Genomic DNA, 10,218 nt, shown 5'->3' on the forward strand with positions numbered 1-10,218 from the left:
ATTTATATTTTCTCGATGGAAAATATTTTTTTTTATTTTATGTACAAGAAATATTGTACTTTTTTCAAGTTGTTCGCGAACAGGATTTCCGATTCTCGCGGGAGTTGCCGCGAGAGGGGAAACTTTCGATAAAATAAAAGTGTGCGCAAGATATTGCGAAGATCCTTCCGGGATACTCTTGCGATGAATTGGTTTCGTCTCGGGTGTAATAAAAGTTTTATCTGCGCGGTAATTCTAAGCGCTCAATCTCTTCAAAGATTTCATAATAGCCGCCATATTCACACCTTCGCGGAAGTGCTTTTAGGGTCTGTCAACGTAAACCTTTTGAGAATATCCGCGGAATATTCTACCGAGATACCGGAAGCTTCAGTAAGGATGTCTCGAATAACCTCTCGTTCTTTGGAAATTCTTTTTTTCCGTTTTTTCGTTTTACCTTTAAGATTTGCGCGAAAACGCTCGCACTCGATTCCGTAGAATAATCATAATTCTAGATATAAATGTGGTCCCGATTAAATTTAATAAATGCAATTAGCGATACAATAAATACGGTTACCATACATTTCGTCCGATGGAAATACGTAACTTTGTTATTGCTTTATTATTCGATATTTGTATTGTTATTTCATGAAAAGATTTCTTTTACGCGATACACTTCGATTTCATATCTCTTTAACTGTATTTAATTATTCCTGTATTTTTTTGCAAGAATCTTTTACAGTTCCGTATTTATTCTTGCATCTTTAATAAAAAAAAAGATTGATTTTTGTTTTATATTATATAATAACGTTTGTTCATCAACCTAATAGCAAATAGAATCACATTCGTGGAGAGTTTCGATTTATAGTTTCAGTTTCTTCGTTTGATACAATTTTTCAATTTTTTTTGTTTCGTCCTGCCAAGATCCGCGCAGATTGATTTCCGATAGAATTAAGTCCGATGAATTATTAGACACGTCCCGTGTACTTCGATCTGGTTTGTTTAATTTTGTCGCACTTCCGGCATAATCCACACCATTTTTGTCGCTCGACGCGATAACGTAAGTCCACAACGGGAGGGAAGAAACGGGAAGAAAATGTTACATGTACTTCGTAGCTGCGCGCGAACAAGTTTTCCTCCTGGCTTTTCCCTCACGTGGCACCGCATCGGCGTTAAACGAGCGACGTCCGCTCTCGCGCGCGGCTCTCGCAAGACTGGCGGCTGTCCAGTTCGCTATCGTCGATTTTATACGCGCGGTGTCAGTACGCCTGGACTGGGTCACGGTTCGCGTTATCGCGACAGATGCTGAAGACGAACACACCCCGTATTCGATCGATATTCAATTCTGCGATGCAATATATATTATATACCGAGGAAAAATCTGCACACATAGACGGTATGTAAATATACAAATTGACATTCAATAAACTGCCGCGAAGCTGAAAGAATGATCGATAGTGCTTTATTATATAAAATTGTCATTTAATTATCAAAATTATCGAGTCCCGTTGAATAACAACAGTTTCCCGTTGGATAATATCATAAAAAAATGTCTTTCGCTCCAAAACACCGTGCTCCGATTTTTGTCAAGCTGTTGTGAAATATTCATAGAATCCCGTCTATCATCGGTTATTATTGGATATATAGAAGCTTATTACATTATCGTATTGCGTTACACCACGAGGGCATAAAATGTAATTTCTCATCTCGTAACGGCGACACGTCAAAGTTTAATGCGTCCTGAGAAATTCAGATCATAATCTTCCATTCTCATCGATCATATAGTAGAGTTATAAGACAGTGCCTAGTTTTCTTGCCGTCGTGGTCTTGCGCCAGAGGTTCGCTTCAATTTTTCATCGTGACTCGAAAATTTACGGTTGCGCATTCATTGTGAAAACTTTAATTCCCTGTCATCAACGATATCGTTCGCACCTTGTCTTCTCGACTTGTAATCACCGTTGCACTAAAACTACATTAGCATCTTTGAATCCATAATTAATATTATGCGCGTAACCGCGCTTTCATCAATAATATATGCTACCCCCTATATAATTATGAAGATGAGCCATCTTCGGAGAAAGCAACAGAGTCAACAGTTTGTCAAACAAAAAGCAGATCTTGTTAGCGAAGGATAAGACTTAATTTAAAAATATTGCTGATCACTTTCTTTATTTCTTTCTCTTTTCCTTCACGTCCGGCGAGATTATAAATGCGCTTCGCTACGAGCCGATCGTAACGTTATACGAAAGTCGTGTGTCGTATCGCATGCCAGTCACCATTATTTACGACTCGACCCCGTGTTACAATACACAGGGGCCTCACGATCTCCCGTCGAGGCCCACCCCGGGTCACCCTCCCGTCGCGGAATGCAGCTCGACAGATCGCGGATCTACGTGTCTATGCCGATAAACTCCTTACATACGAGATTCTCATCATTTATTAGAAATTCTTTCTTTTTCTCTCTATTTTTTTTTTTTTATTTATATTTTGAAACGATCAGCGATCTCTCCACACGAGAAAATGGCGCGTGCACTATCGGAAGACAGAGTGAGCGCTTATTTTTTACACGCGGGCGGTCCCAATCGACCGGTTGGCTCCGCAGTCTACCGACGACTGACGAAAAACATCAACCGGCACCACGAAGAGAACAGCCCTACCGACGAGCGTCCCGAAGGGACCGACAATCCGTGTCGAACAGCAGTCTGGCTCGGCTCGTAACATCCGCGATCCCGGGCTCGGGGAGTCTACGGGATGTCTACGGAAAGCATCCCGCGGTTTCGAGGTCGTCGAGCATCGATTCAGTTCCGGTCGCGCCGCGCATTTACGGCGCAACTTCCGTACAGATTAGGAAGTTAGCCCTTTGTGTTTCGACGATGGTATACATAGAGCGCAGGTGCGTCTATGCACCTCCGGTTTTGCGAATTAAACGCGGCGAGATAGAGGTTTGTCGGATAGTTCAGATATGTGGGGGATTGAGAGCGCGTATATGAAACTATTATTATTATTATTATTATTACTTATGAAATCGCTTTGTGCTCCCTAAAGTCAGTACCTTATTTTTCAAAAAATATTAGTCTCGCTACAAGGAAATCTCGCGATTTAGAAGCGATTACGATTTTATGACACGCATACTTTGTACAACTGCGACAATCTTTATTCTTGTCCATACCGCAAAAATGTTGAGAGCAGAACGTATCTATTGCACTTTGTGCATATCTCCTTATTTCCAGTGATAAAAAGATTGTATGAATTGATGAAGTTGGATGTCCCAAGATGCTCGAGGCACGGTATTTCGTATAATGTAAACTGTGTTACAAAAGAATATCAACGAGAAACACGTTTACATGTCGTTCTGGTGCAACAACGAGCGGTATACTTTACGATAGGCGGTTGTAAAGTCAATGCCGTACTAACTTTTATCTTTATGCTTTTGTCGTATGATAATATAAAGATGATAAAATAACGAAGGAAAAATAAATATAATTTTTTTGGAGCCAAAGTAAAATTAACGGATAAAAAAATAGAATTATGTAAATCTTTACATCTTTACTTTCTCTCTCTTTTAAAAATAAATAGATAGAAACATGGCCAGTTTGTACGTAAATATGTTAAATTACTAAAAATAAGACTAATAAGACTTTTATTAAAAGATCATTTATTTAGTTTAAAGAAATCGTTTTATATTAAAATTGCATTTAGCTTTATATATTTGATAAGAGTAAAAAAGTATATTTTAATATAATATATAAGATTGATAACTTAGATAATTTTTGTGCGGAAGTTGATATGAGAGAAATTTTCAGCAGAATAACTATGAATATACTATCCAAAACTTTCTATTATATTAGCCTGGCGTAAGTGGCACTGAAATTAATCGGTTCTAAGAGCGGCTTTTCGATTCCAGCTAAACGAGTTACGGGTCGATCGCGGAATTTTAGTTAATTCATCTATTATACGAATTTTCGAAAACCGATGAAAAAAATACCGCTCGCACATTAGCTGCATCAATGGCATTGAAACACAATCCAATTTCACGATCTCAGCTATAAATTGCCGCACGAAAACACTCGTTGCATTAAAGAATTCCTAAACTTTCATCTATAGGACAGCATGATTTAAAGATTCCCATCTCAACGCACCGAAAAGAAAATGGGAGTCCAACTTTTCGAACGAGAATCCTTTACGCGTACGCGGTCGAGTTTTCTCGTCTTTCTTTGCGACATCCGTCGTCGGCGGAGTCCCTAATTAAGTTTGCATAGCACTGCCGTCGCGTATAAGGCGGAAAAGTATGTAACTTTCTGAGTTCAGATGGAGGTAATGCGAGTGGAATACTTAATATCGAGCGCGTAAGCTACGGTACTTATATAAGTATATACACGTAGTATACAGAGCGATTCATTTAATATCACATTGTCTTAAATGCCTTCCCGTATATTTGTATAACTCGAAGATTAATTATTTTTTCATTTAATATTTTCAGGATTTAAATACGCGAGACAACAAATCGTAAATAATTTTTTATTATTAGACAGGAACTTTCTATAGCCTCGTATCTTTTCCGGTTACGCGAAGATTGGCATTGTTGTTGCGCGTCGTACACTTATCTCTATAAGGATTAATGTAACATAAATTACGCGAAATTCCATGTTATACATAAAACTGCAATATCGTGTAAATCGACGTATGACGATGCGTTGACCGGAAGTTGCACGTTCTGTTCATCTTTCTCGCATAGCTCGCCACTGAACACAAAGTCGCGCGTTTCGCTATTAATGTGAGACACAACACAGCTTGACGTAAGGTGAGCGCACACCCTCTTCCTGAGCAAAACGCAATATCAAAGTGCTCTGGAGTGCACCTACATACATGTCGATGCCAATGGCGTATGCAAAGAAGAGAAGTTGCAACTCAATTCGATGCTATAGAACAGAGATAGGGCCGGCCAATTTCGAAACCACTTTGTTAACCCTTTGCCGACGGACGCTTATAACTTATATTTTAAAAATCTTTTACAAAACTCATGCGATAAATAAAATCAATATTTCATATGTGTAATTTATCAATTTTTAGTTTAAAAATATTTTTTTTTAATTATCATGCACACGAATAGTATTTTTTAAGAAAAAACATTTTTTTTTTTTTTTTTTAATATAATATATATACATAAAATTGAAATTTATTATAAAGTTTTTGTGCCACGGATCCAAATTGACTCAGTGTCCGCCGGCGTATGGCTATTTTACGCTGTTTACTGTCCGAGGGTTAACTCTTACATGGCTTCACGTGACCATGCAGATGTATGACTAAGTTTTGAAATATTTCGCATCTTCGATATATTTGCTTCTTTTATCCCAAAGATTACATTACGGCGAAATTATCCCGCATATTGGAACATTTTTCTTCCCTGATTATTTTAATAAAAAACTTTTGAGAAAATTATATATATATACATGGAAATTAAACGGTGCCAGATAAAAAGTAGGGTATATTTAACAAAATTCTTTCTAACAAACAATCATTATATCTTTGAGTTTCTAGACCGAGCAAATCTTTTACGCGCAAAAAAGACGCTCAGTATTTGAGAAGAGAATTCCGTAGAGCAACTTGAGGGCTGTCTTAGCGAATTAGCAAGCTAAAAAACGTCGGTTCCGCGAATAGCTCCATTAATCTCCTGATATTATTAGCCCTGAAAGAGATCCTCGTCTGATTCACGTGCCACTCCTTCAACGTTCTTCACAAGCGACCGCAGAAGCGATCATTACGCCACTGATCGACGCACAAGCGTGTATAGAGCTTGAGAACGGTTGAGCTTGATGTTAAAGTGTATCGCTCTTGGAACACATCGGGCCCGCGGAGGCCACACACTAGGATCAAGCGTGATAATACGGCATCTGTAATACGGTACATGGTACCGTGGTCCCAGTACCTCGAGTGCTTGCTCGATCCGGAGTGAAAACGATACGAAAAATTTTATTTCGCCTGACTACAACTCGTTCAATTAAATTTTCTGATGTATAACCTGATATATAATGATATATTCCATTAAAACTTTAGAATGTATTAAAATGTTTCCATTCGTAAAAAAAAACTTGTTAAATCAATACTTGCAAGTATTGTTTTTTTTTTTTTTTTTCCGTAATGCTGATTGATTATCTCGACATTGCGCATTACTTCATATCAATAAAAACTTATCATGGTTGAGCCGCGTATTTGACAGTTCAAATATTAAGTATGTGTGTATAATTTTAATTTAATTGATTTTGAAAAAACGCGTAACTAGAGTTAATATGTAAATAATTTTATAAATATGAGTGTATATGTGTATGTGTGTGTGTGTGTGTGTGTGTGTGTGAAAAAGAATTGTTATATATATATAGAGTAATAATAGAATAGATCTTTGCGTTTCGGAAATTATAATTTTCCGCATGTTGTATTAAAACACATTCAAGTAATAGAATAAGTAGATTTTTTCACATTTTAGTTTTTCGTATAGTTTACAAATTTCAAATAACTTACATAAAATTATAATAAATACAATTTTATATAATACAATTATAATTATAATATTAAATTATAATTAGTATACAATTATAATTATGAAATTTACAAATTGATGATGCTATCACTATTAAATACATATATTCAATTTATATAAATATTTTATAATACAAATAATTTGATATTGAAAGCATTAATATACATTTGGGTTTATACATATTTACGTTATAAATGCACAATATATATATATATATATATATATATATATATATATATATAAATTTGTGATATTTTTAACATAAAATATACATTACAACATATTATAATGTCTTATAATATTATTTTGATTTATTTTTTTAATTTTCCTAACAATATATTTAAGTTGGATATTGTTATATATTTATCATCTTATTTTTAGTTTTTTCTTTAATATCCTAATGGTTACTATAGCCCTAACAATCCTACTTGTTGGCTGGACCAACAAAAATTCAAGATTTGGAGAACGTATCCCCGATATTTAATCAGATACCCTAACCGCGTATCCTAATTGCGCATCTTATTCGCGCGCCCTACTCGCGTGTCTTAATCGCGTGCCCTAATCGCGTGCCCTAATCGCGTGCCCTAATTGTATCTTATGTACCTCCCGCTACGTATTTTAGCCAGTACTGGCTGCCTATTTTGCGTAGCCTATATCCATTCTTTGGGCCAGTTGAACCTACCTTTCATTGCTCCTGGCCATTTTCTGAATCAATCTCTAACCAGAGATCGAAAAAGGAGATACTCCTTTTATCGTCGGCTATTTATTATCACCGGCGAATAAACGCAAGATTTTTCTTACGTTCGTAAGAAGATAAACTCCTTCTTTTGCCGGATAATTATTGTCGCCGGCAGATGAGCGTAAACATTTCACACTTGTTAACGATCGTACGATCGTTTGTCAAAATTTATAACTTTATTTTAACTGAGATAAAGCCAAGCCGTTATCAATCAAAATTTAGGTTAAAAAAATATTATAAATTAAGATAAATATATAAATTTGATTAAAATTTAAATATTAATATATAATCTATATATTGATATAATAATATATAAATATATATATATTTTTATATATATATAATATATATATTAATTTATATAATAAAATATAATAATATATAATTTATAATAAAATAAGATTAATTTACACAACATTTACACTATTTATTATCATACTATAAGTAATTTAATTGATTGATTATTCAGTCTCTTACCAGTTAAAACAAAGTTTAAGAACAATATCTACAAACAAATTCTACAATATAGATGAGCTATAAAAACTTGGGGTAAGATAGGCGCGCGTTATAAGAATAAGTTACCATCAGACGTATATAATTGATAAAATTACCAATATTCTTTATTCAATAAATCAAATAAAATCTACAAATTGGAAAAAAATATTTTCCATAATCTTACTTCTTTAATTTAGATTTTAATTTACTCTTTTGGAATAGATGCAATATATATCCAATGAATTTATTAAAAGCTAATTCAATTTAATCTGTGTTAGCTCATTTATTTAAAAGTAACGGATTTATCTACAATTTGTCTATAATCTATAATCTACATCTACAATCTCTACAAATCCGTTACTTTAAAATTAAATAAAAGTTTGTCACTCACCAGCACTGATGCGCAACAGCGGAGTTGTTGGCCTTGAGGCTACGTTGTCTGTAACATACAAATATAAAATTTAAATTATAGGAGCGCCCAAAATATAATTAATATTTAAGAAAATTATTATTTTACGTGCCGAATTTTATATCCGATGCGTACAATAATAAACAGATACATAAATATGAAACAATTTTATAAATTCTAAAAAGACTGTTTTTGTTAATAATAAAAACATTTATCGGATTTATGTCTTTTTTCTAATTTTCTCTTGCTTAATTCATTTAAAAATAATAAGACGGAATTAATGCGCGTACGCGATTTTTAACCAATATATAAATAATAAACACTTACCGTTGGGTTGCTCCGCTGGTGCAGGATGCCTCTCCTAGGCCTCCTCCTCCTCTCAGAATGTCAGGGACGCTACGTTGCTCTGTAACATGCAAATAGAAGATCCAAATTGTAGCAGCGCTCAAAATAATTAATATTTAAAAAAATTTATTATACGCATTAAATGTTCGATGCATACAATAATATGCAGATTAATAAAATAATTTTATAAATTTTGAAAAAAATGCTACTACTCATAATTCCATATACAAGCTATAATCTAAAAGTAGAAACTTTTACAAGATTATAGGTTTCATATAAAAATTTTTTTTTCTAATTTTTTTTGTCTAAATCATATAAATAAAAAGCGAACTTACGCGATTAATTGTTTAAATTAAATTGTACATAAATTGTGCGCAATTAATAAATAATTAATATACAAATAATAAATTACTTACCACAGGGTTGTTCCACCGGTGCCCGATGCCTCTCCTAGGCCTGCTCCTCCTCTCAGGTTGATTCACACGCGCGATGCTTTAAACGGCACTCCCGCACTTTTATTAAAAGATTACTTCCGCACTTATACGCGCGATACTTTAAACGACACTCCCGCACTTTCGAATTTCGGCACGATCGAACCCCGCTTCACGTGAGAATCATACTTCGAGTCGACAAGTCGGGAATTCACCGATTACTTCGAGCAAAGGTTAAGCGGAAGCGGAAGAAGACGAAATCGATTGATGGAATAATCGCGAATGGGGTTCGCTCGACTCTTGACCCGCGCCTGCTCCCATCGAGGGCCGACTAGAACATCGTTAGGAACGATTTCATACGAACCACCAAGTCTCTATCATACAGACTGAGCCGGGTTTATCGTAAGGCTGATAGACGGGTCGAGAATGAAGATACCCACCTTCTACGTGCTAACAATCTAGCATTTCGAAAGCAGGAGATCAACTTCTCTAGCGAGCGAAAATCGAACCTAATTAGAACAGCCGACTCCTCAGATGCCAAACATGTTAGTATTTCTACAATGTGCTGTTAGACGGTACAAGAGAAGGGACCCATTAACGATGATTCCAAAACAATCGACCGAACTCTAACCGATTCGGGCCGAACCGTTCGTCGGAGCAGAACGTGCCCTCGACAGCCGATTCTCGAACCGAAGTTCAAGATTAACCGCGCGAACATGCATCTATACTATGCACGAACATACGTTGCTACGCGGCCGGCATTCACCTCAGCCGCGATACTGAGGCGTTTTAACGTTGCGCCTACATTAATATATTAAATTTATTAATACATAAATATTTATATAATATATAATATTAATATAGAATTAATATTAACTGATATTAATATAAAATTAATTATATTAATAGGTATTAATATATTAACGATTGCAACGCTGAGAGACATCCCATTTAGTCGGCAACAAAGTACGATCCTCGATGACAATGAAAACGAGATAAAAGTCCACCGCGAAGACGCGACGACGCGAAAACGCGATACCGCGACAACGCGACGCATCGTTGCTCGTACGGCACGATGACGGCAACGACGACGCACTAATGTGCGTTCAACGCACAAATGCGCGTGCCACATATGAGCCATTGTACGACTCGTGGCAATGCTGTGTTGACACGCGGCGCGGAAGACGCGAAAGCCGTCCGCGGCACGATGACGGCACCGACGAGGCACTGCTACTTTATTGCTCGAGTATCGCCGCGCGAATGATAACACGTACGAAAGGAATTTGAG

This window comes from Polyergus mexicanus, unplaced genomic scaffold (assembly GCF_030449975.1).
Source record: "Polyergus mexicanus isolate NDT 795.1 unplaced genomic scaffold, iyPolMexi1.0 SCAF_4, whole genome shotgun sequence".
In the NCBI taxonomy this organism is placed as follows: domain Eukaryota; kingdom Metazoa; phylum Arthropoda; class Insecta; order Hymenoptera; family Formicidae; genus Polyergus; species Polyergus mexicanus.